Genomic DNA, 26,850 nt, shown 5'->3' on the forward strand with positions numbered 1-26,850 from the left:
CGTTTTCTAAGGAGCAAGAGAGATCTTGGTTTTGTTTACTTGTCAAACTGGCTGTTACAAAGCTGCTGGGTTCTTTTAGCTGCTACCCATCCCATATGCAGTGCTAAGATTGTCAGTGATCACAGCAGGCCTTGAGAGGAGAGGTGGGGATGTGCTGGTGGGAGCTGAGTTGAGCCATGGGGCAGTGTCACCTGGGAACCAGCAGTGGTGTGGGACCTCTTCTAGTACTGGCTGCTTCTTGTCTTTCCTGCAAGAAAAAGACTGGGAAACTTGGTGCAATAAGATGGCACTGCTGTTTTTACTTTTTTTTTTTTTTTAGGGTCAAAGAACATCATTCAGAAGATCTGCAGATGATCAAGAGATTTTAATATTGTCATCCATTCTGTTTCACCACCCTCCTGCTTTGAATGAATGTCTTTTTTTTAAAAAAGCAAAAAAAAAAGGCAGTTATTTCAACATAAATGATAGGAAAGGGCAAATATGCTCCCACATACACAATGTTTCTGTGACTATATGAAATATTTATGACTGTAGGGAGATTACTATAGGATAGAACCCAGGAGAATTTATTTAAATCACAGGAAAAATAATAAATGTTTATATCATACATTACTCCCTTCAACAGAGAACAGATGTAGTTACAGGAGGTGAAAGGACCAATGTTTTACCTTTGTAAGGAGTAGAAAGCATTCTGAGGTCAGCTTATGAAAGATACTGCCTTTTTTTTTTTGCCTTTATGAATGTTTTTAACTAGAAAATGCCACACTAGAAATTGGAACTCTTTATCATGAACAGACTATAGATCTTAGTCATGTTTCTTGCAAATACTTAGTCACATCTGTCAATCATACTAATTAGAGTAGTAACCAGAAACTATAACTTTTTAAAAAATATTTTCACCACATTCTTTCAGGATAGTAAAAGGAAATAGAATAACCTAATGAACATTTTGAATGGGCAGTGAATTGACTTCAAATCATAGATTATAGGGTTAAAGGTAATTTTAGGATGCCTTGAGGGAAGATACAGAAGAAAATGACAAGATAAACTTTGTCTGCATTTCCTGAAAATTGCTTATTTTGCATATTCTTAAAAATTTCTGGTGACGGAAAGTGGATTTTTCTGGCTGCAGTTTTAGTCCATTCTTTTTTCTTTTCCTTCATGGACATTGAGGATAAATTATTCCTTCTATCTCTGCAGAAGCTTTTAATATACTTGAAGACTTTCACAGTTAGCAGCCCCAATTTGTTCAAGCTTTCCTTGTACATTTTGTATCTTAGACCTCTGATCTTCGGGAGCCTCTGCAAGTAACACACATGTTTCTGGTGGGCAGTCCCCAAGGCTGAACCCATTACTACAGCAAAATAGATGAGTGCTATGAAACACAGAAGCAGTACAGTTTATGCTGCCATCTATAATCCTGCTTTGATGGCCACTTCTTGCCAGAGAATGACACTGATTCATGTTCTTTCTGTGATCCCGTTATATCACATTTTTCTGCAGAGAAGCTTTTTAGTAGTTGGTTCTCCACCCTGTATTTGTGCAACCATCATTTTTCCTAACTGTTGCTGACTGTGTGGAATGGTTTTCTAAAAAAGAAAAACAAAAAAACCCCTTCCAATATACAAGACGATTAAGATAATTTTAAATCGTGTTCTCTTGTATTGTGCTTTCTGCCTTTTCTATATATTATATTCCGTATATTATAATACTCCAGGAGACCTGCTCCATTCTGTCACTCAAAAACTACTAGAAGTGTTAGTAATGGGTAAGTACTGTGAAGACAGTCCAGTAAAAGTTGTATGTGTTGATCTATCTAGACTGTTTCCCTTAAACTGATGCCTCTGACTTCCTCAAAAGCAGCACAGGGCAGTGTGTGACATTTACTAGTGTCCCGCTTACAGAATGGCTAAGGTCAGAAGACCACCTATCTCACTATTAAAAAAATTGTATAGGCATGATGTAACTGGTTCTTCATGGTTACTCATATTCTTGCTTTCCTGATAGTTCTGAAAAATTGTTTGATTGTGTTGGTAGTTTTTAGGGGCTAGGTTAAAGTTGCTGTATAGCTTCTACCAAATTGTCTCAACAATATATGCTATATTTGATCTTTTCCAATTTTCTGGAGTTTGTACCGACTTTCTAGACATTCTCAAAAACAGTCATTAATGTGAACCAACTTTCAAATGTTTTAAATTCCTCAAAACTATCAGGTTCATGCAGTCTGTAAACAAAGCATAAGTTTCTCTAAGCTTTTCCTTCTGAGCTGTAGCCTTTTTATGCTGACCTCAATTCTCAATTTTTGTAGTGAAGACTAAAGCCAAAGAAGATATGTGATACTTTAGCTTTCTGGGCAACTTTGGTCACTGTTTCTCCTCTCTGAAGAAGCAGTTGCTTTTTTTTTTTTTTTGCCTTACTCCTTTTAGTGTACTTCTAGAATGTATTCTTGTTATTGTTTGTGCTCTTTGCTAGTTAACTGTTTCTTGTTGCTTGTATATACGCTACTGCTATCCTTTTATTCCCATCCTTAGTAATTGAGTCTGGCTTCATCTAAAATGAGGTCAATAAAGAGCTTGTGATTTAGCCAGCAGGGGTCTAATTAATTTTTTTTGTCCTTCCTTTACATTGGGTTAGTTTCCTTTTGTTCCTTTGTTAGAGTTTCTTTACGGAACTGTTAGCTCTCCAGAGCTTCTTCAGGTTTATCTCCCCCCTATAAGGCCTTCCAATTCTCTGAATATATTAGTCTCCTTCATGAAACTCATTCTTTTTAATTTGTTGTACTTTATCCCTTTATCCCTTCTTGTCTAAGAATAGACGATCCTGACAGTTATGGTCTGGTTTACCAGTTTTTCCCTTCTTGGAAAGACGTGTATTTAAAACAATCAACAGTTTAGTTGTCTCTCTACTTTGTGATGAGTGGTGGGGGGTGGGAAGAATCTCAAAAGTAACTTTCAAAACTATACTGATCTCTCTTAATACTCAGCAGCTCACAGGGTTCAATGCCAAGCTGAATATGCGGTTTCTCAGGCTTTGATAAATTTCTTGTGTCTGAAAAGAATACCGAAGACCTCAAGCAAAGCATGGCCCATGGCCTTCACGGTTTGACATGGTATTACCAAGCAGAGATCCTACAAGATACTTTAGACAAATATCTCCCTCTTTTTCATTCTCACACAGTCATTGTACATGGTATTCTTATTTTATTCTGTATATTCTTTTATTTGGACGAGCTTATGAAATTATGCTAGTTGATCTTAAAACTAGTAAGTTATATAGTGACATCTACAAATTTGTACAGTCCCAATTGAAAATTTCCATGTGTGTTCCCTACATACGCTTACCTAAGAGAAGATCTTTTTTCTTGCTTGCTTTACTCGTGTATACACACACATCGTCCTATCCAGTCTTCAACAGAAATGGGTCAGCAATAAATTTCTATCTCTGGCTTTTACGGAAGCGGCACCTTTTTAAAATATTTTCTCTTGACTTCTTTCATGCCAGGTTGCCAACTGATTTAGGTAGTGGAGCACTATGGTCAATTGAATCCCCCAAACTCCAATATTAAAAGACAAAAGGGAAGGACCTTTGGGGGCAGCAGAATAAACTGAAGTGTTCAGGAATCACCAGTAATTCTTTCTCAAGAAAGCAGAAAAATGCATTTACAGTCTTACTTATTTTCTGTCTATGCTCATTACAGACTTTCCTTCATTAATATTACAGACTTTCCTTCATTAATCTTACAGCATTTTGGTTGCAAAGATATCGCCTAATTTTTTCTAGATGCTTTTGATTCAGAAACACACTGAAAAAAAACACATTTTTTGATGTGGTCTTTTGTTATTTAAGGATATTATTTTTCCTCATACAAAAAAGAAACCATAACATTTCTTAAATGAAAATGAATTTATCAGAGATATTAATAAAGCTAAAACAGTGGTCAGCGTCAGAAAGCTCTGTAGTTCATTGATTGAATTGTAAGTATAGTTTCAACTTATTGCTGAAATTTTCCTGTCTTTCTTTCTAGATTTTCCCTCTAGATGTACTGGTGGCATAATATAGTAAAGGGTTGTTCATGTCTGGTAGGCTTCTTAGAATTTGTTGGTCCAATTTTTTGGTGGATAGATTTTTCATGTGGATATTATACAGCCAGCACAGAAGAGAGCACACATGCCAGTCTTGTTTTATATTGAATTTTGGCATTGTAAAAGCTTCTTACCTTAATATGGACACTTCTAAAGGTGTTTCTATACAGACAAAACAACCTCCAAATGACAGCACAAAAGCTTCTAACTTCTGACTAACTTTGCATCAAAAAGTGTTTAATTTCTGCTTACTCATCTCAGGTTGGAGAGCTTTTCTTATGCATTTCCCCTAATACCATTGCTCATGAACAAGTGAGGTCTCTACACTTCTAGTTTTATGGTAGAGATATTGACAGGACAGTTCAATGCATTTTTTACATTTCCATAAGACTTTCTCATAACTGCTGCAAAGGCTTTACATGGCTTCCCTCACTCCCCACCCCATTTTGGTCTGATTGTCTTCGGGGCTAGTCATATTACCACAAATTGCTATTCTGGAATTAATAATTAATTCCTTACTTCCTTGTAAATCTTGGTCCCTATTATACATATGCTTTTATGTTAATGCTTAAAACATGATAATATTTTTCAATGGTAGCAGTGATTGTGACAAGTGCTTTCTCTGTTGGAGAGATGTAATAGTATAGGACGTGTATTTCCTGCAGGCACTGAAACACACATTTTCTGACACATCAAGGCTGCAGCTTATAGAAATTTCACACTAACCCAAAGTTTCCAGGAGATAATTTCTCTCTGTGACCCTAGTGCAGAGTGCAGATACCTTCTGATGTTTTTTCAAGTCCATGTGCATCAGCTGAGAATGAGGGAATATTTGATGACTTCCCTTGAAACTCCATCCTATTTATAAGCCTGATAAATTGGATGAGTTTTCAGACAGGCCATCCCAAATCCTTTAAGATGGAGCACGATGTTGTAAAGGCAGTGTCTATACCCGTCCAATCCTGAAAATGATAAAGCATAATATTAAAGTGTATGAGTATTCATTTTTTTCCTACAGTCAGTAACTGCTGACTCAAGGCACGAATAAGAAGTACCCCTTTCCAAATGTGTACAAACAGAAGCTTTATTTTCATTTATCCTTAATATGCTCTTTGTCTATGCCAGTGCTTTCTTGGAGCAAAGGCATCCTATTTAGCCACAGCTTAGCAGTGGCAGTGAGGAAGCATTGGGAGGCCCTTTCTTTTTATGGGAAGTCTAAGTCTCAGAGGTTGTGCTTTGGGGATAACTAATTCTGAAATCTAAGCTCTCTGAGGCCTCCACTAGTGAGGCAAGGCTTCACTGTGTCATGTAGGAAATGAATTCTAGGGCACCCTTGAGCAAGAATGCAAAGTGTCTGTCTGCATGCTCTTGAGTACAACCCTCCTTTCCTTTTAGGTAGCTGACCATGCTCTGGGAGTAGATAGGGGCAGCTTCAATGGTTTTGCTCCTGCGTCTCTACAAATGCAGAGCTTGCAGCTGTGACTCCTTTGCACGAAGGGAGCACACAAGGGGTTTGTGCCTTTCCATGCTCTTCTGCCTCCATTCATCTAGGACAAGACTCACTTGAGGGCCGCTTACGCTCTGGTTCATAGGATTCTCTTACAGAGATACTCTCCAAGCATCTAGGTGCTGTATTTGTGCATGCCAAAGAATTATAGTTATGCATTACAGCAGATGTTTTATGGTAGTTCTGTAATTAGCACTCTGCACTATTATGCCAGAGGCACAGATTTGATCTCTTGCTCTCTGAGCTGGCAGGGGATGGGAGTGCTGCTTAGGCAGTGTGCAAAACCCCAGATGGGCAGGGAAAAGGAATATTTTTCCGTTGCTCTGTAGTGGCCCTTACAGCTAATGATGATGCTATTTAGTGCTCTTATGCCTTTCGTTTAAGGATCTACAAGTGCTTTACAAACATTAAGTAAGACATGCTGTACCCAAGTGAAAAAGCCAGGACCGGATAGTGAGGGATCACTTCATCACTTACCTCTGGGCCATAACACAGCAGCTGTTCAGCAATGCAGGGCAAAATTACTTGACGTTTTAGGATGGACAGTAAACAGCATAGCTCTCAATTAAAACCACAGGGAAAATTGGTGTAGGCAGAATGCAATGGTACTTGCGCTTAGCCAGAGTGCTTCGTCCAATATATCTATTTTGAGGAATAATTGCTGGGTTTCTTAATCCAAACACACGTCTTCCATCAACACCAGCCTCTCCCTGCCCCTGACATGATGATGGGTCATTGGCTTAGTGATGTAGTGGGAAAGGTGCCATTCACTGACTGATTGGAAGTCTACAGGCTGGCACTGTGAATTGCAAAAGAGCCAGACAATCTAAATCTCTACCACTCAATTTAAGACTTCCGACAATAAATGTGGATTAAGGCCTTTGTGCTGTGGACATCAGTTCAAGCTTCCAAACCCATTTAGGAGCTCTTAGCAGAACTCTGTGTGCATTTTGGTATTTTTCTTCTTTTTTTGCTGGCTGCTTCTGGTATTTCCTTCAGACAATTTAGTCCTATAATATGCTTCCTGTGCTCAAATTAGCCGTCTTCTGATCTCAAACATTCAATAGAGTTTGCTTGGAAAACAGAAAATCTAAAGGCATTTGTTAAACCTCTTAAGCTTAAAGTTGTATGCAGGTTTTTGATTTCCCTTTTCTTTCATTTATCACATTCTTCTCTAATCTCTTCTGTGTCTGTCTTCATTTCTTTCCTCAGTTCATTTTTTTTCTTGTATAGGTTATTTTATTGCAACTTGTTATGGTCCTCTTTAGCTATAGGGCCAAAATAATTCACTTTGTTGTGATCTGGGATCAATGCAGAGACCTGTATTTTATCTTTTTTAATATCTGTAACAGATTTAGTGGCTGTCTTTATGTAACTGTATGTTGTAATCTACTGTGATTCAAATTACTTATGCTATTCTATATTTTTGTATAAAATTCCATAAACTTTTAAACATTTTTATGGTCAGGGCAACACGTATGACACTTGGGTGTGGAGATCTTCACTCTTCATTGCCGTGTGGATACAAGTGACTGTGTTAAATCTTTCTTTTTGTTATCTGTGCTGTTCAGCAAGTGCAATAACTGCAAGCAGGTTGGCATTTCCATCCTAAATGCTTGAAATTCAACTCAAGCTGTAGCTTGAAAATCTCCTGGATTTTCATCTCTTTATTTAGCTAAGTTGTTGACTAATTCTACAGAAACAATCAGCAATTACAGGGCATGGCAGAATTTGAGCCTGGGAACTCTGAATACTAAATGACAAATGTAGCCATTCAACACAGCACATCAGAATCATATTTCCATTGGCTACCACCAAATTTTCCTCTTGGGTGTATAAAGCCTGGTTAGGTGATCCAAATTGTACATGCTTGATTTGTTTTGATTATAATATGAACTAATATCAGGCTTGCTTTCTTCTGAAATAGCCTTGTTGTCTTCAGTGCAACATGATGATGCTACAGCTTTTCCTTTATTTGGCACCTAGCTTACTAGCATTGTGACCTGGTGAAAACAGAACACAGATGCTTTCTTTGCACATGGATGATTTGGGAATAACTCCATTGGAACCTCCTGTCAATTTTTCCAGATGACATCAACAATTGTACCAACAGCAAAAAAAAGTTCCTCTGCCAGGCTCTCGTGCAGAACAAACAAACACATGCCACTGCGACGCTAACCTTTCCTTTCTGTAGTTTTCCAGTTGTATGGTGCAGAGAGGTTAGTGTCTCCTTTTTTCACCCCTCTGCATGTGGCTATGAATGCATTTCTCTGTAAGGTGACGTGATGTTGTAATATTACAATGACAGGATATTTGCAGTTCTCTCCTTTCTTAGGAACAGTGGTACAATTACCTGGCAAAGTCCTGCCATACTTCTGCAAAAAATATTTCTAGACCCCTCTGAATGCAGGTATCTTTCATTGTCTTGTCTTTTTTGTGTTATTTTCAGCAAAACAGCTAAAAGAACAAAACCTGAAACTGCCAATTAATATATTGCCATACAGTGTATGAGCACATCTTTCCTGTTATTTCTCTTTGCTGTCTCCAACTGGAAAGCACTAGTCCGATAAGTACAAAATGTTTACATGTCTATCCTCTGATCATATCATGTGGAACAAACACAACGCTGGCTTGGTGGTAATTGCTCCTCTGTTTTGGTCTTATGTATCAATTCAAAATATTCCCTATTGAATGTAAATGAAGCTAGTGTATTTGTACAAATTTTTCCTCTCCTTCATTACAACACCTTTTGGTTCATTGGTTACACAATTCCATACCTAAATATTATATCTATTCGCCACATGTCCCATGCAAATACATCTGCAAAAGAGCTGCTAGTTAAGGCCTGTTTCCATGGATAGCAGATTATTTTCAAGATAATGCTATTGCTCTGGTTGGAGTTCTTCAGTTCGGGAGAACTGCTAGCATTTTGTTGTTCTTGAAAGGCATAAGAGCAGCAGCTTTTCTGGGAAGGTGTAACCCAGTTGTGCTAAGCTGCAAAGGTTTGATTCAACTTTACAGGGTCTGCTCATCAAGGCAGAGTATTTATGGGGGCCACAGGACTGGGGCTAGTGAGCAGCTGTTCAGTGTCCACCAGCAGAGACCCCTCCTGCAGGTGGGCTAGCATGTTGCTCTCATTCCTGTCCTAAAGATTAAGTAGATATTCTGGATTTCTGGAGGCTATAAACTGATATCAAAGACTGTCATGCTATCAGAGACTTCATGGTGAGAAAAAATGACAAAATTCCTTGTCAATGCTCGGAAGTTCAATACATCGACCTATATATCTCAGGGCTCTCATGGACTATGCTATATAAAAGTGAGCCATGTTACATGGGGGAAAAAAGTGAGCTATTATATTAGAATGTGACTGGTATATTAATATATGTGCATTTATTGTTTCATTGGTGCTATCTTTGAAATGCTGTAAAGAAATCTGTTGCAAATTTTTCTGACTTGTAGTGAAATGGCTTTTTTAAAGGTAATATAAAGAACGAGACAATTAAGGGTTAAATAGAATAAATGCAGTTTTTATTTATTTCAAGTTACCCATCTATTTGATTTCTCTCATGTTATTCTTTCACTTCCTTCCATGTTTATTTATATCTGGTTTAGAAGCCAGAGCTTCAGTGTTCTGGGCATTGCACAAATACAGAACAAAGGCAGAGCCCCTGTGACAGAGGCTTTGCTTTTTTCATCTATTTATTGTAGCCTGTTATGGAAAGGCTGCCTTTGACAGCGGAAGACAAAGATGTGTGCACCTGGAAATTAAATGGAAACTTAAGTTCCCCCCTTCTCCTTTCAGCCCTATCCAAAATAATTTGCTTTAACTTTAGGTGTAAAGAGAACAAACTTTCTTGGAATTTTTCAAATTCAATTATACAAGACATTTCATTCTCTTGTTTGCTTTTAGAAGAAAATAATTAGCAGACATTTCTCTTTTCCACATGGATCTTAGTATTCTGCAAAGATGATGACATTATACATAGGTAAACAACAGAGTGATTATCAAAAAGTCAAATAAAACAAAGGAGACTTTCCCTTGCTTTCAGAAACTTTTGGTACTCTGCAGCATTTCATGTGTAACAGTCTTTTCTTCTCAGATTAATTTCTGTTATTGTACATGTGGCTAAATACAGAGTAATCGAAGTAGTCTTAAGACTAGTAATTTATTTACGATAATTTTATTGGCCTCAATTCCCTTGTGATTGCTTTGGGTTTAATTTGTACTAAAGCAGCATGCATGTAGAAAAACAAGTTTAATGATTTTTTTATTATGGAGCTTTATTCTACAGCATGCTTTGTTCTTCACTATTTGGCAACAACTGTCCCTCCTCTTTCTACAGTTTGACTTAAGCTTCAAGTAGTCATTTAGAGAGATCTGATAAAGAAATTTCATCTCTATAGGTGCCGGCTGCTGATGAAGAGAACGATAGGTTTCAATACAGACTAATCTTATCTCAGGAGGGAAAATTCAGGAGGGGAAAAGCAATCTGCTCTTCACTGACAGATCGCTCGCAATTTACTTCCACTAGCCACCTCTCTCTTCCTGCCTAAACTGTCAGAGTGCCATGGGAGAAAAAGCCCTTTGTGCCTGTGTGCAGAAAGTGACTGTCATCACTGTTATGAATGGTATTTTACATAGGGCTTGTAAAGATCAGCAATTACTTCATCCTTCCTGCCTCTTCTTTGTGCTGGCTTCTCTTCATGCTGCAAACAGCTGAAGTTAGGCCTGTAGGACATCTGCTTCCCTGCCAAGCAAGTAACTCTAATGGGTTGCCTCTCACTCCATCTCCTTAGCTGTAGCCATCTCCCCAAATCTGTGGGGGAGAACAGCTTTCCCTTCTCTCATTGGACTGAGGTTTGTAACTCTTTGACTTGGAGCCCTAACTCAGGCTAAGATGCAGCTGCAGTTGTTGACTGCAGCTGCTGCTTCAACCCCCCACAAAACCCTGCTGGGAACTGAGAGTAGGTGGGTGAGAGAAGTGAATGGATAGCCTTGGGGGAGGAAGGGGGAGACAAGAGAAAGAAAAGGATGGGTGTTTTAAGGAGTTAAGGAGTCTTGTGAATGTGAGAGGCAAGAAAGTTGGGTGGGAACTGAAGTCGTGTGAAAGGGTTTGAAAATCTGTTATTTCAATATTTCCTTTCCTTTTCCTATTTGGTTAGAGGGTGGGGAAATAAAAATATTTCTGAAATGGAAAGTTTTTAAAAACAAAGCAACAGCAAAACCCACACCACAAAACAATTGAACTTTCAAATGCTTTTAAGTAGGTGTAGTGTAATAGCTGGCCTGAGTGGGACCATAGTGCCTTGTGAAAACTGAAATTAAGCTCTTGGTCTCCTTTGGTTGGAGATGGGTTCAAATTACATCCTCCATCAGCCACTGTAGTTTTGTGTCTCAGATGGTGTATTTAACAATTTAATTGGAGGGGCGGCTGTGATATATAAACGTAGATGCAGTTCAACAGGGAAAAGGCAAGCTCGGGAAGAAAGAAGCTACTTGATACCATGAGGTGTCATGGCAGCTCAAGAAGACAGAGTAGTGGTGGATACAGCCCAAAATGCAGTGACATGATTTTGTTTAAAAAAGCAACGATGTTCTGTTTGAGATCAAGTGGCCTCCAAAGCAAACCTTCCATCCTGAAACAAGAATACATAGAAAATTGGCATAATTGAGATTTTCCTGTATAAAGCAACCTAGTTAGGAAAGATACTTTGATTTCCACTGAATATGCTTGCCACAGTAAAATTCCTGGTCCTTGCTAGTCAGTGAGTCAGACAAGTGAGATGAATAGGGGTGAGTCAGGGTTTTTGTGACAAAGCAGTGAGTGAAGATTGATGCGATGTAGCTATCTCTGGTGGGTGAACTGGTTGTAAAATGAGTTTGTGTAGATAAAGTGTATTGTGAAAAATATGTGCCTGAATGACAGCAGGAATGGTGGCTTATACAAGAAAGGACAGTCCTTGTGCACAGTCAGCAAGGATTGTAATTACTCATGTTCCTAACTAGCACCTTTCCACATCTATTTTAAACCTTATGAGTTTTAAGCTAACAAGCTTGTCTGGATGCAACAGCCAGATTTCTGGTTTAGGTAGAACAGGAGCTTGTGTTTATTTCGTTTTCCTTGTTTCGTGCAGTTTATAACATGACACGAAAAAATGATTTACCAGGGTCTGCGTAGTAGAAACAGGAGATATTAACTCAGATTATCATATGAGTTTATTAAGAATTATACAGATCAGAAAGCAGCGTAGTGGACTTGGTAGTTAGGTGATGGTTGGGCTTGACTTTATGGGTCTTTTCCAACCTAAGTGATTCTGTGTAATAAAGCCAAAGGATAACAATTCTTTAAAACAATAAGCACCTTCGGGTTCAATTGCCTCAGATTAGAACTGTGAGATGTTAGCATAAGTCAGGTTCACCTAAAAGAATTATGATGGAAAAGGAGATTTAGCTTCTTGCTAAACAGCTTCTTGCTGTTTTTCTGCTATTATAGTGAATGTTCTCAATCCTATTGTTCTTTCGTTCATTTGCCTTGTATCTCTTTATGTTCTGTATATATTGCATCCAGTCTATGATGTTACCCATTCCCTTTTTAATAATTTTAGTAACTGTCCTTCTAAATGTTATTGTTTTAATTTCTCCAGAATTGTTTAATGTTGGTGTCCATGTTCTTAACTTGTTTCCAAGGAGACGTTTGGTTTGTCTGCTACAAATTTTCTGAATCTTACTAATGTGTAATACAAATATAATTATTTCAGAAGTCTTTCAGCAGCTGAAACTGATTTTCTTTTAAAAAAAAAATAAAATCTTGCTAAATGAATATGTGCTCACTTCTATAAAATACAATGACTACCTCTCTGCAGCAATGGCAAACATGCTATGAAATCTGGAGGTGGTGGGAGGACATCTTAAGCCCTCTCAACAAGTAAATTTTTTTCCCTCGAGAACAATAGGAAAACAAACTTTTCTGTATACTATTTTTAATAAAGCAGAGTTTCTGAGACCAGCAAAAGATGCACTTGCATCTGTTTTGTATGTACTACAAGTGTGAAAAAACTGTGGTGACACTTCTGGTCTAAAATACATTTTACTGCCTGTTCAAAAAATGCATGAACCACTGTAGCTGCGATACGCATGCCCCCGTGTTAAATTTTAGTGTCTTCTGAGATACAGCACTGAGGATGTACCTGTTCTGTCAGAACTGGCTCTACATGAGCTAACTCCAAAGTCAGAAGAGTTGATGTTACTGTGTCTCCAAACTAGTGTCCAGAAGCAGTATAGCTATGTTTCCTCACTTGGGTACGGTGTCCATGGCATTAATTAATTGCAGTTGAACTTGAGGTGCTATAATCCTGCCTTGGCTTGTGCCGTCTGCGGTTACTGACATCAGTGGGTGCTAACCGGAAAGTCTTCGCACCATGCTCTGCTACATGATCTTGACATAAAGAGGAAGAGGTGTGTGAAGGTGCCTTGAAACTGTGTTGGGGTGCAGCACCTCATTTTCTTCTGTAAAACTCTGTATTTCCTCACTTGCCATTTCTCAGTGTGTGCTATCTCCTGTACCAACTGCTACCTCCTAAAAGAAGTAACAGATATTATTTCTTCAGGGAATATTGACTCCATGTCTGAAGCAAAAGGCTGAGAGCTTGAGACAGCATTTTCACTCCCAGTCAGTAGGTGATAAACCTGAAGACCTTTAGTTCCAAGTCTTTTTTGTTTTTTATTGACTCTATGATTTTGGGCAAAGCGCTAATCTCTCTATCATAAGGTTTTAGTCTGCAAAACTTAGAAGACTAATAATGTCTTTCTGAAGCTTGGGGGATTCTTCTTTTTGAGGGAATATGACTATTTTATGTTGTGTCATACTTTCCTATAAGTTCTGGCTGTTTATTGCAGTAACAGCAGGTCTCATGATATTTCATATTTTATTTTATCTTAACCTTCCAGCTCTTGCAGACCCATGACTGTATAAAAATTTCAGTTTTAGCTGAAATAAGCTTCTAGTCCTTGTGGTTGTAAAGAAAGAAAACCTTGTAAAAGCACTCCCTGAAGACTAAAAGAAAACTAGGACAGAAATGAAAAGGGCCCAAACTATGTTACTTCTTAAAATGAATAATATCTTGGAGTCTAAGCTGTGATGTCTGAATGCCAGGCTTGGCAGTGTTACATACATGAATTGCAAGGTGGGTCTGTAAATGTTGAACGTGCTGCCAGGTTGATAATTGTCAACTGTTTGACTTAAACTCAGAGGCAACATTTCTTGATCAGACTCTAACTGAACAAAGTTGCAAGCAAGGGAAGCAAACATTAAAAATGTTTGCTTTCCTCTGCTACCACTCCCCCCTTCTCCTTCTGTCTCTCCACTTAGAATATTGTATCAGACAGGTTAGATGTAATGCTTTCTCCCTTTTTTTTTATTGCAGTTGTTCACTCTTACTGCTAATTAGAATTTAGTAGCACTAGTTTATCTTCAGCATTTAAAAATCTTTAATGTACAGGCACGTTATTCTAAAACTGCATTCAGGGTGAAGTTTGAAACATTGCAAATAGGAAAGCCACTGTACCTGTCCTGTGGGTGTCAAAGAAGCAGCTATTGTAATATTGTCTTCATGGCATTGTTACTTTTTGGTTTTCCATTCTTTTTCAACCTTTTGTCTAGATTAGATCTTATATTTTTAGGTAATAAGTCACAAAAATGCCTCTACTTGTTCCACACTTCTGTGTCCTATGTATTATCGACATGACTATAGAAAATTTCACTTACCAGAACTTTAGTTAGGACTCACAAAACAGAGCAAATAAGATCCTGATATTTAATAAATTAAGGTGTTAAAAAAAAAAAAGAGGGAAAAACCCCAACCCACGTCTCACATACTTTGTTAAAAAGTAAAGGAGTATAAATGCTTTTGTAACATTGCCTTTTAAGCATTTTAATTTAAAGGGACAAATCCCTGTGTAGAATAAATTGAGTGTGTCCCCATTTAGATCAGTGGGGCTACACAGATTTCAAGCCATTTGGTATCTGGCCCTCTATTGGAAATGCTAGATTAAGTTGGAAAGATAAGTTCCTGAGATCAGTTCATTTCTAAAGCATGACTTTCATCTGGGAATCTGTAATGATCCTAAAAAATCTGAAATGCTCCCCAAAACATGATTTGCATAAAGAAAAAAAGTGTTTCTTTAGATCTTGGTGCTGCTTTTACTTGGGAAAGATATACATGAAGTAGTTTTCAAAATGACTGAAGCAAATCTGACAATTTATCATAATTGAAAGTGTCTTAGGAAAATGTCTTGGAGGCTCAAATTCCTGCTGAGAAAGGGAATGTCACTGTCAGTGACCTGTGGCTGTAAGAGGCACATGATCAAGACTTATTAATTACAACATTAAATGCCAAATATGAGGTACCACAGACATTTTATTGGATGTGGGAACTAATCAACTTGCTACTGAAGTAATTCAATTCTGTGCAGGTTTATTATTCAAGCACTTTAAAGCTCAAGGAATGACGGCTGATATATATGAGGGAAAACTAAGAGAGACAGCAATAGTTCCTTTTAATTGTATTTATTGTATTGAATAAAAGTGATATATAGCTTTCTTCTTTAGTCTTGAAGTGATTTGTCTCATATTTAATTATCATTTAAGTATCAACGACTGGAATAGAAAAATAACAGCCATCCTGAAAAACATTATAATCTTCAGAGAACTTTTGCTCTGCAGGCACCCAAGTGAGTGGTCTGCAAGGTAAAGGTATTAAGCTAGACACCTCCAGTACCTGCAAGCTCCTATAGATCTGCTCAGGCTGGTCTACCTTGCTGAGCAAGGAAGCTAGTGAGATGAAGTGTGTCCCCTCTGTGCTGTCCTAGGCAGAAGCTGCCTTGGTTCCCTCCCAGCCAGAACTCCCTCCCCACCCCCAGTTGTACAGGGATGGGATCCATGTGCTGAATGAGCCAGTTGGTCTGGCAAGCTGGAGCCCCCTTTGTCAGATGAAACCATTTTCCACGGTCTATATGGTGAAGCACGTTGGGTTGCATCAGTTACAAATGCAAAAACCTTTTCAATTGTGTTTCTCTGCAGGTACAAAGATAATTTTTTAACAGAGGACAAATGACCATTTTAGTAGCACAGGATTCCCGATGGTAGATTTGTTACAGAAATGCATTCCTTGGCATGCGTGAGAATATATATTTTAATGAGTGAAAATGGAAAGACTCATGTTCTTGAGTGATGAACTAGATGGTCTCCACAGATGATGCATCTCCCTCAAATGGAAATATTATGACTTTAGGATAGACTAAACAAGAAAAATAGGTGCTTCCTCACTTGTCAGGATCTAGATGGTTATGATTTGAATTAGTTAAAAACTATATTATTTGTACTTGAAGTTTGAAAGCAAGGTATGCCATTGGCTTGGGAAAGAAACTTAGCAGGAGAATACACATCTACTTAGCCTCTAAGGCTGAAATTTTATGCTTCTTTTTGTGAATTTTGTTTTTGAATTTGAAATGCAGATTTTGCTTACGTTTACCTTGAGTTCAGTTGTCAGTTGAACATGTTGATACAAGTATTAAAACTATTGTTACAGAGTCAGTTGGGGGTCCTTTCTTACAGTAACTTGAAAATATCCTAGTTATTTGTCTAGTAGGACTGATGTATTTTCAATTTTTATGAAGCTGTAGTGAGCCCAGCAATACCAATGAAATCAATTTATTTTATTTTTATTAACATTATGGCTGTTCAAGTGGACATTCTATCTGAACAAATCTGCTTTCTGGCCAAATGTTTTCTAAAACAAAAAAGTGCACTATTTTTAGATTTTTTTTTTACTGTTTTCAAACTGGCTTGAATCTTAACACGTGTTTAGAACACTTGTACTCCTGCTTGTGTGTACAATGGTTTCCTGACTCATTCCTTGTGTTAGTATCTAAAGCCTTGACTGTGAATCAGGTAAGACTTGGGAAAAATCACATGTTCACAGCACCATTCACAGTTGCATGAAATTCTTGTGACAGTAGAGTCATGCTTGCACAGATTATCAGTAAGGGAAAAACTAGAGAACGATTTTAACTTTTTACATTTATTTTCTAACCAGAGGAAATAAGGTGCTAGCATATTTAGATAAGCATTTCACCTGTAGCTAACATGATAAACACAGAGATACCAACTAAATTCGGGGTTGGAATTTTATGCAATATGCTAGCAAGGGGAAGTGTGCCTACAGGGATATTTCTGTTACCCATTCCTAATGGGGCTTCACTTAGATAAAGCAACTGACATCATCTTCATAGAATGCCTTCTGACTAGGTCTAGCAATAAAAATACACAATAAATTTAATGTGGCTTGGCTGTCCTCTGACCAGTAAGTTATTCTGCCAGTTGGCTATAGGCAGGGGTGAAGAGTACATTGAGCTTCTTTAGTCTTGCTCCTAAGCCTTTTATTCCCTTAACATTACGCAGAACTTGGCATAAGTTAGTCTGCAGATGACTCACTGAACCTACGAAAATGCAGAACTGAGTGATAATGGTAAAAGCATAGGCACCACTAGTAATGTAAGCAGTCTTGCACTAAATTTAAGAATGTATTCCTAAACACATTTTCAGCATTGATAATGCATCAATATTGAAGATATGATTATCTACTACACAAGATTTTCCTTTTAAAAAGTGTTGTGTTTAAGTAATTTCTAGGCAAGGACAGTACTGGTAGGCTGATGATAGTGTTATGGAGAATCCTATTATGAAGCAAAAGTTTGTTTTGTGGTTCACTATAGCACTTTAATGTGTAAGATTATTTTTAAATGCAATATTTCCTTACAGCTTATATGCTTGGGTGAAGCAAATTACTAGAGAATTTCATCTTTACAGCAATCTATGGCAATAAATTCTTTAGATTCCAACTATGAGCATCTAATAAGTAAATTGCAAATCGAATTTGAATGAAGCAGACAGACATGGGTCACTCATGCAATCCAAAAATCCCTCTGTAAGACCAGCATCAGAACCAATGAGTCTGCTATTTCATACGGTGTTAGTTTCCTTTAAATAGAAATGAAATAACTTCTGATTTATGCTGGTAATTTTTTGAGCAGGTTTGTACCCATTTGCTTACCTGGCTTACAAGAGGTGTATTTCTCCTCTGGGCCAAATGTTTTACTCCCTGTAAAACAGAGGTTATGGCACTAACACAAGCTGTTTTCTTGAGACCAAATTCTACCCACAGTTTCTTGAATGTAAATCACTGGCATTACACATGGGTAAGTGAAAACTGAATTTACCCTTGAGTGCTCAGTTCAGTTTAAATTATTTTGCAGCTTCCCTGCTGATGGCTAAGAAACCATCCAACCCCAGTAGTACAGCTACCTTGTATGCTGTATTCCCTCCACAAATGTAATGTGAGGGTTGTTTATAAGTATACATGCTTTAGTTTTGAATTGCTGTTGAAATTCACTGTTTTATATGTTACAGGTACCTTGAAAGCAATATCTAAAAGCTCATAATTAACCAATCCTTTTGTTCAGATAATGCCAAGTGGGATACATTTTCAGATAACAAGATACTGTATCTGAGTTGTTTTCTTCAATTTTTCACACAAATGTGACTGGTTTATGGCAGAGCTATACTAGTTAACATTTCTGCTTATCATCATTATTGCCAATGTATTAAATGTCTTGTGCTTCAGATCCAATCCTGTCGTGCTCTGAGTGCAAATAATTCAACTCCCCACTGTAAATCCTTTCTAATTAGGTTATTTTTGTCTTTTAATCTCTTACTCTGAGAGCCATTAATGATTTTGAACTGGGACATGTATAATTTGTAATAATTTAGCTTATCTGGCTTTAAAAGACCATTTGTTTTCCATTTAATCTTTAACAACCCTGTTTAGATTTAAGACTGTGTGCAGTGAATGCCAAAGGTAAAGACAATTTTGGTTACATTATGCAATTCTTAAAATGGTGTAGAGGCCTCCAGCTGTAAAGTTGATTATACCACCCATAAATGAATTCCGAAAAGACAATCCCATACTAAAAGAAAGAGCCCAGAGGGAATAGATGATAATGGTATGGTATGTTTGTTTGTTCATTAATTGCTATGCTGATGTACCAAATACCAAACTTTATTATCTTGCCTATTTGAACTGCTAGCTTCATCTTGATTGTCAGTGATGAAACGTCTCAGATTCAGAATTTGTTGAATCTAAGCTTTCAGAGATCACTGTCAATGGCAGCATAAACTAAACAATTTGCTCATAATTTACCTGGTTTGATTAACTATGCATAAATTTGTTTTAGTAGAAAACAATAGTGAAGTCCTTCAATTGCATATAAGAATATGATTAGTACATCAGACAGTAACTGGCAGTCTTAGTAGAAAGGCCAAGGATTTAATTAATTCTCAAGATCCTTTCACATCAGGTTGTTATATGTGGAATTCCTCTACAATGTGGAAAATGCATACAGCAGTCAAATAGGGCTAAAAATCCTTGTACGTCTGTCAGGTATTTTAAAATGCCTTGTAGAATGATTTTTCTATTTATTGTCAAGCCATAGATTTAAATGAAAAACTATACATCCTTTGAAACTTTCTGGAAAACAGTTTTCAGTGAAGAAAATGAGTCCTTTATTAGAGTTTATTTTACTCAGTAACCTCTGTAAAAAAAAAAAAACAAAAAAAAAAAACAAAAAAAAAACTGGGGAATTATTACTTCTTGTATCATCTCTTCCTATGCATCTAAAAACTTTTCACTGCCAACACTTGCTAATAATTTATTTTTGCTGCTAGTTGGAATCAGGCATTAACTCTCCTACAGGAACTTGGAACATTGCTGGTCTATATCTGGGATCTTACCAGACTGGGTTTTGGTTAATCAATCTTTTATGGTAAGATAGGGTCATTTAAAGAAGTTGGAAAAATAATCTTCAATATGGATGATTCTTTACTAAAATGAGTTTTAGAAATATTTTCATAGCAATGTCAAAATCAGCCAACTAAATGATTGTTGATTAAAGATTTGGTTATATTTAAATGGAGTTTGGGTTTTTCTGCTGTTAAATACAAAAAGAGAAAAATCAGATTTTTTTTGGTTTTAGTCTTCCAACCACTTCTGCTCTATACAGGCAGAGAATTTACATATACGTGAAACTTTGAGAGCTACCAAGGGTGCCAGTTTACATAAAACAGCACTTAAACATATGTTCAATCCCAATAGAGTTCAAGTCCAGCATGTGCTGAGAGCACATTGTTTTGAGGAGAATGAGCTGTTTTCTGTTGTATTTGCCCATGACTTCTTGGAAAGGATAACTTTACACACCAGTCCAGTAGAAATGGTAAATCCAGAGCACCTTGATTACTTTTGATGTTATTTTTCTTAATGACCTATTTATGTTCATCTGTGGAGAATTCCATTGATTTCTGAACATTGTAGTCATCACTGGAAATGTGAGATAAGTAGATAATACCTTGCAAATAAGTGAATGCAGGTTTAGATATTTACACTGTGTGTAAAACCAGATTTAGCTGTAAAGGGAAACAACTTTTTTCTTTTTAAAAAAAAGGGGGGGGGGGGGGAATTACCTATTACAAGTCTGCCAAGTGTGGACCTGGCTTAAATTCAAGATGCTGTTAATTTTGTAAATGGCTTTGAGATATGGTGAGTTTGAACAGTGCATGGATCGTGACTGCTAGAAGCACCACAGTGGGGCCATGGGGATGGGGGTGACAGAAATCCTTGGGCTGCAGGGCAGTGTGGAGCCTCCCTAATGATCAGCTCTGTCCTGGAGTCCCCAGCGAGGTGGGCCAGGCTGGGGATGGTGACAGGTGACGGCCACAGCCCAGCCATCCCCAGGCACTGTCATAGGCCCTAGGCATTGCAGTATCTGGTCAGGCCCAGCTCAGAGCAGGGGCCCTAACAAAAAGGCCTCTCCAGAGCCAGGGGGCCGCAGGTGCATGGGGGACCTGGATGAGGCACATTCCTGGTCTTTTTCTGTTTAGCTGTTTACAGAAAGCCTTCTCCAAGGTTATGCCGGTGTGCTGTGTTGGAGCACACCCTGATCACTCTGGTTGTTTCCTGTCCAACAAAATAATCTCAGGTGTCTACTGACTCCTTCCCAATTAGCATGCGCAGCATAATGATCTGTCTGACCACAAGCTATTTTCCATGCAAAACTGGAGAGCTGGAAACTGTGTTAAAGTGACTTTCTGTGCTGGGAAAGGCTTGGAGAAAATGTTTGTAGGAGAACAAGTGGATCTTTTACTTGTTACTGTTTGCAAGTATAACCACAAAAGAGAAATTATCCCTAACCTTAAATCCATGTTCTTACAGTCTTCCGCTGGATAGCAAAACTGTAAGCTATCGTGCTAATCAATTCCTTCGATTTCCATGACTTTAGAATAGGAAAGTGGGAGAAGTTGAAAGAGGAGTGAGAAAGTTGTCTTGTCAACAGAGGAGCCTGATGATTCTGGCTCATTATGGTAAGGAGATGGAACACGTGGGCACAAAGCTAGCTGTATATCCCAGCATTGGAGATCTGCTACGAACTTGGAGGAAGACAGGTTATGTTCTTCATGCTTGACAGTCCAGAGAAATAGAGCTGTGTTTGTGGCATCAATGGGTTTTTAGCCCTTCCAGCACTCTTGCATGCACCAGCAGGGCACAATGCTTCCTCTGCCACCACAGGCAATACCTTCTCCTTCTAAGAGGATAGATGTCCTCTTAAATGGTAGCCTTTACCCTACTTGAAATCTGAGAAGAGGCTTAACTACTGCCTTCTGTTCTCAGTAACTTAAAAGAGAAATCAACTCTGGTTCTGAAAGTCTCCTTCTCATGCATGTTAAAATCCTCTGGTTTAATGATTATCTTGGGTCAGAGCTTAGCGTCTAAATTTGGTGAAAATAAGCAGAAAGGCCTTTCTTTAAAATAGGAAGAAAGGTGGCTTAAAAAGTAGACCTTAATATTCTAGAGTCTTTTTTATTAACTACATATTTGAGGAAAAAAGTCTTATGACTTATGTCAGGATCTTTTATTCACTTGATGAATTTTTCAAGGTATTAAAAATAATTTGTGCAATGTGATGACTATTAAGCTACTAGGTGAGGGTGGGAGTAGAATATAATTTCAATTAATATACCATCTGAAATAAAAAGAATTGTTCCCAAAGATTTAAAAAAAAAAAAAACTCCACTGATTCAGTAAAGAACCTCGTCTTTCTGAAAGCTAAGCCATGTGACATAACAAGAACAGCTCCATAGAAGAGGGAGTAGGAAGTGTATTCAAAACTGGTCTTTTTATTTACTACTTTGAAGAATGAACCTCAATGAAGCTACCAGACCGCCATGTTCCTCATACACATGCACATCTATCTATCTGTAGATATCCTCCTCATCTTGGTAACTTCTGTGGGTGTTATGATTACAGACCAAGCAAAGATTAAACCTCAGAGCACAGCCACACAGTGGCTCTAAGCAAGTTTACTTTGGAATTGTTAAATGTGTGAAGTAATCTTCAATATATGCAAATTAAAAGCTTCTGGGAGTACTGTGCATGCAATGAAAAGAAAATATAGCCTTCTGCAGATGGAAAAAGCAAGCTTATTAGGAATTAATAACTGTCTTAGTCCTAGGGAAATAAGAGAAAATGGTGCATCTAATTCTTACTATAGCAAAATGTAATTAACAGGAAGGTCAGAGGGCAAGGACATAGTATGCAATTAAGTCGTCTTCAATCTTGCACTGCACAGGTAAACACAATACAAGTTTAATAATGAACAAATCCTCTGGTACCTAGCACACATTTTTAGAACTCTCATCTACATGAACTCTGTGGGGATCTTATTTCTTGCTATAGCATGTTTTGTACTTCTGTATGGAAGATGTAGGAAGACTCTCTAAAGACATTTTCTTCACATCATGCTTTAGGTTTTCTCTGACTCCCCCTACCACTGAAGCATTACCGTAGTTCATTTTCCTGCATGTTACTTGAGATTTAGTGCTAATGCAGATAAGGCAAAGCTGTAACAAGGCTGCTGCAAACATGTGAAAGCTGTGCTTTGAAGTGATAGTGTAATTAATACCTATGTTAGTTACTGCTGGATATATTCTTTGCCTTTTGGATGTCAAGCTATTTTAGTAGGTAATGTTTTCTTTTTCCCCTCAGTCTAGGGCACTTGATTGATGATACAGTATTCATTACATGACTGTTCATAAACGTATATAGAGAACAGATACTTCTAGTCTGGATTCAGTGCTGATCCTGCTCTGAGCAGGAGGTTGGAGTAGATGACCTCCCAAGGTCACTTCCAACCTGAATTAGTCTATAAACCTAAGAAATGTATGCAGATATCTGTTTGGTTTTATAGTTCTCTTAAGAAAACAAAATATTTCAGCTAAATATTGGATTTCACCTGTAGTATGTTAAAGTTCTCAGAAGTGCTCTGATTTCTATTCATGCCCTTCTGCCACCACTTTACTTTTTCTTCTCTCATTTTCTGTCAAGATTCTCCAGACTTGCCCTTGTTTTCTGCCCTATAGCAAATCTAACTAACAAAGACCCACTTCCCTTTTTGCTTTTGCTTTCCAAACTCTCTCTTCTCCATGGCTCTGAGCCCACGGAGTAATGTTTAAAATGCTACAAGCCATAGCACAGAGAAATAGGATGCAGTTTTACACAACTAACAGCAGTGGAAGGGACTTGTTAGGCAGCATCAGCTAAGATTTATTCTAAGAGGGCTATCTACACTCAGAAACCTCAGGAAGCATATCAAAAGGGGCAAATTCATACACTAAATCATCCACTAACCCTTCATGTCAGACTTCCCAACCCTATACCACAGATAACTGTGAATGACAAGCTAACACTTAATCTGAAAACTGTTTAGTCACTGTCAGAACAAGTGCAAAATTGATCTGCTTTATCGTTGTCTTTTTCTAATCTGTGGAGTTGATTCTATGAATATTACAGGATTTTTTTTCCGTAGGTGGGATTCCTTGTGACAAGAATGAAGACCGAACTGAAGGGTGAATGCCCTTGTCCCAAACAATCTGTGAAAGCTTTTGTTCTGTAACTGTTGTAAAACAGCAAGCAATCATTTAAAAAAAATGGGGGAATTTCTGTTCCATCTAAAATCCTCCTAAGGAAGGAAGCCTCTACAGAAACAGTTTTGGTCCTGAATAAGAAATCCAAGACTCAAGAAGAAAGTAATTTTTGTCTCCTTAGGGAAAGACAAGTCTGAAGTTCAGGTAGTAGGTCCTTTTCAGCCAGATGTGTGAGATGCGGAGCAACAGAAGTGTGTGGGTGTGAGATACCAGTTTGCTCCCTCACCTCCCTTTTTTTTTAAAAAAAAAAAAAAAAAAGAAAAAGGCTTGGATATTAACTGAATTTCATGCACTCAGCTGCTTTAAAAAAGTGTTTTTTTTTTTAACCCTCAGACAGTCATACCTTTTATTGGATTGAAGCAAGGAGAAATAAAAAACCAACATACTAACCAGTGAGGAGAAGTGCAGGGGGTGTCTGGACAAGGATGTGTTTTTTGCTGGTTGAGAAAAAGGGCTTATCTACCGTGTGCAACAAGGTTACTTCTGCTGCAGCCTGCTTTTGCAGCCTTCCACCTGCCTGTGCTCTCTTAGCTTTTATGGGGGCCCTCGCATTCTGTATAGTCAATTATCAAATGGGGCTGTTGCTGCAAGCTCCCTCACGGCTTGTGAAAGTTGCACCCTGCCCATGAGTCCTCCTGAAATGAAGAATGGGTGATGAGGCTGCAAGGGTTTCAGAAGGTGCATAACAACTCAAAGAATACGGCCCTAATTAGGCAACAGCTCGGTAAAATGTTCCTTTCTTTCTCGGCTTTAAAACTCATTTACCCTTTTCATGTGTGTCAAAACATGCCAGATATTATGAGCATGATCTCTTGAGATCAAGCTAATTCATGACTCGGTTAATCTCACAGCTCTTTTTATTGAATGATTGTGGTATATTTTATATTCATTTTTGCTCACTCTTTCTGGTATAAGGTGAGGTTATGTTTGTTTTCAGGGATATGACTATATTTTGTCTGACAGAAAATATGTGGTTAGTTTGAAATATCTGTTATTCTGTGCTTCCCCCCTTTCTCCTAGAGAATAATAGGGAGGTAGATGATGATCATACTGCAATGTTTGTATTGTCAGAGGAAAAATTGTAGATATTTTTGATTTACTGAACATACTGCATATTGTAAGGACAAAAAAAGCAAATGAATCAGAAGTAATTCACAAATAAAATCATAGTAAAATAATTGAGTTTGAACAACCCTAAGAAGGTAGTACAGATTCAGTATTTTCAGGTGTATATGAATGTTTCCTTAAAATTTTGGATTTGGTTGAGAGGAGTTTCTTCAATGTTGTTAATGTCTACATAGCTCCTTAGAACAAATAGTGATTTGGGAAATAATCTTACCGTACTCAGTAGTGCATATACTGAGACTGATATTTACAGTTCATGAGACCTACATTAATTTAATAGAGGAGGCCTTGTCCACTCTTTTTCCTCTTTGTGTTGGTGTTGGCAACTTAATATGATCACTTGGAGCAAACTGAAGCTCCTGCCTGTATGGCTTTTCTTGCATATCTTATTGCTAAAGAAAGATGGTGATAACATGACTTTTTTTTTTGCACACAAGCAAAGCTCAGTTTCAGCCATCTTACTTACAAAATTTATACTGATTAGGAAAAATATTATCTTCATTATGCTTCAGGCATCAGTCTGAGATATCTATACAGAAATGTACTGCACTCCTGATCTAAATGCGGAGTCAATAAATCCGTTAATAACTGATCATTTTTCTTCTTATAATGACTTCTTCTTATAGTGACTATAGTTTGTGCCTGTTTGTTATATCAGGAAAAAGAAAAAAACAAAACACACACAGTGCTAGCGACTTGGGTAGGAATTTTGCCTGAACAAAGATGACAGGCTGTAGCCCAAACGATATTCCTTTCAGTGCATATCTGCTTCATTTTATAAAGTTTCTGTATTTTGATAGCACATATGGGAATGACTTAAATTTGGATTTTGAATTGCTTCCTTTGGAGACAAAGCTGCTGTGGTGATGTTGGGCTGTTATGCATTTGTTGGGGTTGTGTTTTGTTGCCTGCCTGAATGACTTTGAAGGTGCTAGTGCTATCTGGAGTCCAGACAGCAATAGAGAGGAGGAAAAGTAACTGCCGCATTCGTAGAAAGTTTCTCTTTACATGAGTGCATCCATTCACAACAGCCACCCTCCACCCTGACACAGGATAAAGGTCTCGCTAATGCAGCTCCTATCCAATATACTGAAGGCTTTGGGCATGCTACACAACTGCAGGTTGGCAGGGGCATGACACTATTAACCAAAGCTGTCTCTCAAATCTCAACTGACCTTAATACCAAAGCGGAACTTGCCAGAGAGTCTTTACTTCCCTTCAGGCATTGATCAGTTCTTTTTAAATGGATGGGAATGTAGGGTTTCAGGCTACTATCACAATTTAAAAATTCTGTATGTATAATGTATAATTCTGTATGTAACTAGTATGTAGAAATTGAAGAGAACTGTACAGAATGATAGAAAGGGACTTCATGTCTCAGGTGTTAAATATGAGCTTTTAATGTCTGTGTTTTTAAGTGTGTGAACGTATGTATATGTATAGGTGTTTCTGGCATATCAAACTCTGGTTTATGCAAATCTTGGCAAAAGATATTAAAAATAGCTGTTCAAAAAATACAAATAGCTGAAGCAGGTATTTGCTTAACCATTACTCCACCTACTGGTGTAGTGCTAAACTGACTGAGATATCAGAGTTTAGAATAAAGAAAAAAATGGGAATAAAACTATTCCCAAAACATAGGTATCAAGTGACTAGTTAAACGGCAATTCTAAGTTCTAAGGAATTAATAATGTTAATTTTGGATGGGTTGGGGCTGAATTGCATCTTTCTGCTCATAAGTACATATTTGTGGTATACCTACTGTTTTAAATATTTAAAACTTAAATTGAGTCAATATTTTAATGGACATGTTTGTACATTTTATTACAAAACCACGTCCACATATACTACTTGAATAATTGATATTTTACTGTTCCAAGACAATTTTACACTGTTAAAGTTAGGTCTTTCAAAAGCTACCACAATATGAGTAAATAGGGTATGACACTGTCTGAAAAATTATGGTGGAGAAAACAAACACTGTCACAACTGGACCACGTCAGTTACTTGGGGCTGAAGTTTACGAGATATGATTCCTTACTAC

General features: G+C 37.7%; 1 long non-coding RNA gene across 2 annotated transcripts in view; it reads left to right on the plus strand.

Moving 5' to 3' along the window:
• Nucleotides 1–26,850, plus strand: part of LOC310879899 — a 66,988-nt gene that overhangs the window by 34,374 nt on the left and 5,764 nt on the right. Inside the window, exon 3 of one of the 2 annotated variants that reach the window (XR_014571223.1) lies at nucleotides 320–1,649. The exons of the other annotated variant lie outside the window; for it this stretch is intronic. This is a non-coding gene — a long non-coding RNA (uncharacterized lncRNA). Of the gene's footprint in view, nucleotides 1–319; nucleotides 1,650–26,850 lie in introns of those variants that run through there. 2 annotated transcript variants of the gene reach the window in all.

Source organism: Anser anser, assembly GCF_964211835.1.
Source record: "Anser anser genome assembly, chromosome: 1".
Classification (NCBI taxonomy): Eukaryota; Metazoa; Chordata; class Aves; order Anseriformes; family Anatidae; genus Anser; species Anser anser.